The sequence below is a fragment of the Populus alba genome, chromosome 12 (assembly GCF_005239225.2).
Source record: "Populus alba chromosome 12, ASM523922v2, whole genome shotgun sequence".
NCBI classification, from domain to species: domain Eukaryota; kingdom Viridiplantae; phylum Streptophyta; class Magnoliopsida; order Malpighiales; family Salicaceae; genus Populus; species Populus alba.
In genome coordinates this window covers 12031758-12037757 of record NC_133295.1, presented here as the reverse complement: position 1 = coordinate 12037757, position 6000 = coordinate 12031758, and positions in this window count along the sequence as shown.

Here is a 6000-nt window from a genome sequence, read left to right as displayed (position 1 = left end):
GTTAAAATTCTATTAGTATTTTTTGTGTTGAGAACATATTTTTGTCATTAATTATATTTATAGTTTTAAACATATATAAACTTAAACATGTTTATATATATATATAAACCTTTTAAGAGATTAAAAAAAGCTTTTTAATTTATTGTGAGATGCTGGTATCAGAGTAATTACTCAAATGAGAAAGTGAGGTTCCCCCTGTATTTTCACAAATCTTTGATAGCATGCTCTCAAAGCAGGTAGAGAATTCTGGATTGATTAGAATTCTTGGAATTAGTATGTCTAGTGATTATACATGTTTATAGTTTTTTTCGAGAATGAAATGGAAAATTCGTGATTTATATATATATATATATATAAAACTTGATTTGATAACACAAGACAAAACACTTACCCAAAATTTCAAAGAGGTGGGCAATAATAATAATGGTTGCTTCTGCAAAATCCACGAGATGGTATTTGTATAATTGGGGATAGGAGGAATCATCAGGACGGGACTTTGTTGCCTCTGATTCATAACAGGAGGCCATCTAGGTGACAAGGCGATGTGACTCTGATTTGGCAGACTTTTGTATTTTGCTTAAATGATAAGATAGCAATTTAGATAATCTATCAAGTGCTCACATTGGAGCCTTTAATCTTTATAGATTGTTTGTATAATCCACCCGCAAGCCATATGCCCTTTTTGGACAAGAAAATTATTGGCCTAACACTCTCTAGATTAAGGAGATAATTTTCGTATCAATACATCTTTTAAGTGAAATAATTATTTTAATTTAATAATTTAAATTATTAAATGATTTTTTAAGATATAATTAATATTATTCTCTAATATATTATTTTAGACAAAAATCCTTTGACTTTCAAACTTTCATTGTCTTACACTACCTTATTTTTAATTTTTATTAAATAAATAAGAATGTTAAAATTCAAACTCGTGACTGCTTGGTCATTAAAGTTCTAATATTATGTCAAATAACTGTTTCAACTCAAAAACTTAAGCTATTAAGTGAAATCCAATATATAATTTATATTATTCTCTAACATACTCCCTCAAATAGAAGTATTTTGAGATTAAAACTTGCACAAACTTACACTACTTTGTATTTAATTTTAATTAAATAAATAAAAATAATAAGATTTAAAACTCATGATACTTGATTATTAAGGCTATGATACCATATTATTTTTATATTTTTATATTCTCTTACAAGATTAAGATATTCTTAACTTTACTATAAAAGAGGATAAGAATAGCATTAGTTTGGCTCACGTTATTAGTTATTACTGCTTGAGGATTTAAAAGAAAAACACTACTGTCTATTTCCCCTAATTAGTTCAGGAAGCCAAAGTAACTTGTTTGAGGAATGCACTTGCTGTTCGCGCAAAATGTCCAGAAAAATCAACGACACAGTCCCGGAAGAAGACATGACAAAGTAATTAATTATCTGTGTGATTAACGCAGGAATGGACCTAGGGACGTAATTAAAAAAGCTAGAAATATTCGATAGCAATTCCGTCAATAAAATAACATGTTATTATCTACTGATAGTTAGCTCGTCGGTGATCCATTAACACCAATTGTTTATCACCGACGCGAGTACATCGTAAGCCTCTGCATTAGCATTTAAATCATTGATTGAATTGCTAATGGGTTTGAATTTCCTGACAAGAAATTCGTCGGTCGTTTTTATACCGATGAAAATATAGCATTTTCGGGTTATTTTGTCTGGGCTCATCGATTCTAATGGTGAAATATCCAGTTGCAAAATAAGGTTGCACCACCGGTCTAACGAGAGGCCTTACTGCTACCGGAATCACTCACGGTGGTGAATTAAAATATAGCATTTTCGGGTTATTTTGTCTGTGCTCATCAATCCTGATGGTGACATATACCAGTTGCAAAATAAGGTTGCGCCACCGGTCTAACGAGAGGCCTTACTACTACCGGAATCACTCACGGTGTTGAATTAAAATATAGCATTTTCGGGTTATTTTGTCTGCGCTCATCAATCCTGATGGTGACATATACCAGTTGCAAAATAAGGTTGCGCCACCGGTCTAATGAGAGACCTTACTGCTACCAGAATCAGTAACGGTGGTGAATTAAAATATCTCCGAACCGAACAGTGATGATTTGGAATAAACCAAAACTGCCTAAGAATGGTGTACGGTCATGAGTTAGGAGACAATCAAAAACAATGGGCTGCTGACTATTCACAATAGAGGAGGGAAGAACTTGCTTGTCTAGCTAAACTAGATTAGGATCTTGGAAAAATTGAGAAACCTATTCATATATGAAGTACGATGATTTATTCTGAATGGGCATTTATGTAGCTAATAGCTTGACAATTTTTTGATCTCTTATACATTTTCAGTGATAAATATGAAATCATTCATTAGATTTCATATAACAATTTAAATTTTTAATCAACATAGTTACTTGATATGATATAAATATCTTTAATGATCATGTGATAAAGAGCTTTAATTTTATTATTATTATTATTATTCTTTCTAATTAAATTAATACAAGATAATAGTAAATCTATAAAAGTTTAAAGTATAACAAACATTTATTTAAGAGGATTATTAAAAATTAATATAAAAATATTCTTAGTGCTTCACTTGTTGGTTAAGTTCTTAAGTTTGGATGATTATTTAACTTAGCATTAAAGTATCAATGTTTCAACGAGTTTGAATGACATTTTCATGGTGTGTATATCAATATATGGTGATATGTTTACCTAAATTTCTTTTAAGCAAGTTTGTGATTATTTGCACTTTTTTTTTAATGTATTTGGTAGTGTGGTGTAGGGTGTTTTTAAATTGAAAGTATATCAAAATGATATATATATATATTTATTACTTCAATATATCAAAATCATCTAAAAATATTTAAAAAATATTTTTTTAATAGTTAAAAAAAAAACAATTTAAGTAACACTGTGAAAAGTATGTTTTGATACTGACCCTATATGTTAAACAAATAAAAAGTTGTGGACAACATGCTGATCATTTAAACTTAGCTCAAATGGATTGCTTGCCTTGCTTTTGGGCTCGAATCCTTAGAACTCAACACTTGCACACACCATAATGCAGAGTTATGAATTCTTAAAAGTTAGTACGATGTCATGCTCTTCCGTGTTTATATATGAACTATAAGTATAGATTAGAAAAAAAATCACAACATACACTCTCCTATGTATTTCACTTTCATATACATTATTTCTTCTTTTATATTTATTGACTGGAGCCCCCTATTCTCCTTTTAGAGAAGATATTTTTTATTTGAATGATTGCGGTTATAACTCTTAAAGTGATAGAAAATATTATATTCATTAGCTTGAAAGTAACAACTCGATCAGTTTTTATATGTTGAGGAAGATGATAAACATGGATAAGCAACGTGTCACTCGGTTTCTTCATTGAAAATAAGTGACATGTCATCTCTCTAAACTTTAAAAATTAGGATTTTTTAACTGGAATTTTGTAAATTTCAATTTGATTCTTATTTTTCCAATTTCAACACACACACCCTCAATTGACCTTGAAAATTCTCAATTGTTGTAATTGCACCCTTGAAACCCTAGATTTAAATCCTTTAAGTTGAGCGTCTTTTGCACTTTGGTTTTGGGTTTCTAGATTATGCAATTTGATCTTTATCAACTATCAAATTTTTAATTTCTTTTAGGTAGACTCCTAATTTGATTAATTTCAGTCCTTGAACTCACACGCCTTATGCATTTTGGTTTTTGGTTTTCAAATTCTTATGTGTAACCCTTAATATGCCTTCAATCTTTAAATTATTTCAATAAAACTCCTGATTGTACTAATTTAGCATTTTCAAGTTTCAATTATTTCTCTAATCTTCTAATCTTTGCGAATTGATCCAAATTTGGTCTCTGAACTTGATTTTTCTTCAACTATGTCTTCAATTGAATCCATAAAACCTACTAGAACTTAAATTAAGTCCTTGAACTTAATTAATTCTTTCAATTTTAGCCAAATTGACTTTAAACTTATTTTCCCTTCAATTAAGTCCTTAATTATTAAACTCATTAAAAGTTTAATCAAATCCTTAGACTTAAATAATTCTTTTTATTTTTGTCAATTTGGATTTCAACCTCCACTTTTTTTCTATTAAGTTTTTCTTCAGTCTATCGTGTCAAAACATCTCAGTCTAGTCATTTTAGTTTGTTGCAACATGAAGGCTTATCTCCTCGTATCTCAAAAGTGTTTTTGATTTTTTTTTATTATTGAATGAAAAATAAAATACATTTGTTTATATCCCGAAAATATTTTGGATATTATAACAACGATCATTCATCAAGCCACGTGGCAATGACATATTATAATCACCTCTTAAGCTCTCGACACATGGCAGAATTAATCAAGGCCAACTTGACACGATTACATATATGCTGCATAGATAAAACATGTTAGGGATGTTAGCTAGCTACCTATGCATGCTGCAGCAAGGACCCAGGACTCATGATATAGGAACAAAATGTTTCCTCTTTCACATGATGTGTTAAATCATGAGTTCTGTAACCTTTCGCTGCAGTCTAATGGTTTTATATATATATGTGAGTCAGCAGACATTGTGGTGGTGGCTCTGCTGATTGAAGGGTCGTGAGCTCGGTGGTTTGGGTTCCATTTGAGCCACCGGAAAGCGTATGATCACAAATGTGAAGCTCCCACAAACAACTTTCATGTTCTTCCAAAATCTGAAAAGTAGATTATATGATCTCTCTAGTGGCTAAAAAACACAGGAAGAGAAAATCGATGAACTCATCATGGGACAGATTGGGCTTCGGTTTTGGGCCAAGAGGCCAGCTGGAAGGCTAGAGACCATCCAAATTGGACATGTTCCCCATTTAAGCAGGGCATACCCTAAAGCATGAAGTGATAGCTAGGTTATGATGGCAAACATCAATGGATAGAGACTCTCTCTCTCTCTCTCTCTCTCTCTCTCTCTCTCTCTCTCTATATATATATATATATATATATATATATATATATATATAGACAATGTACACTTGCTCCATGTGATATATATTAACCAATATATGTCGTAATTATTGGATTAATCATGTACTTGAATAATATATTTTTTTTATTATTTTCTTGCTCATTCTATTTTTAAAAAAATATTAATATGATCTTGCATAAAATAAACTGTTAATTCTTGACAAATGACACACCTATGTCCACTTTGTGGGGGGATAAAATATACATGTAACTACATAATTATTTATTAGTGCGAACTTTACCATTTCAAATTCAATACAGCATATAGTTATCAATTAATATTTTTTTTTTCACAAGAAATCAGTCCCGGGAATGCGAGTAAGGACTAGTTTTTCTAATATATAGTAGATGCTGAACTCGTTTTGTGTATGTAAGAGAATTAGTGAAAGAAAAGATAAACAGTTACAAAGCAGTATATATTTTATCCAACAGTTAATTTCATGAGTACATTACCTTGGTTGTACGAGATATGTTTGCTTTGTTTATATTTCTCAGTTACTCACTTATTTGATAATGTAGTTGCGATTGCTTTTCAAATAATTTTTCGTGTTAAAATATATGTTAATATATATATTTTTAAAAAAAATTATATTTGACATCAGCATATCAAAATAATTTGAAAACATTAAAAATATATTAATTTGAAGTTAATAAAAAAAAATTTAATTTTTTTTTAAAATGCTTTTAAAACTCAGAAACAAACAGGATAAACTATGTCTGGGATTGTGTGTTCGAAAATAATCCTATTTTTGAGTGTTTTTTATTTAAAAAAAAAATTAAATTGATATATTTTTAATGATTTTAATGTTCTAATATATAATAATAATAATAAAAAAAAAATACCCACATTAATTATAACCCCAAACATACAATGCATGGAACAAACCCAACCAATTTTTATCATATCGTATGAAAGAATGGCTCCACATAAGATATATATCAAGCATCAATCATCAATCATCATGCCCA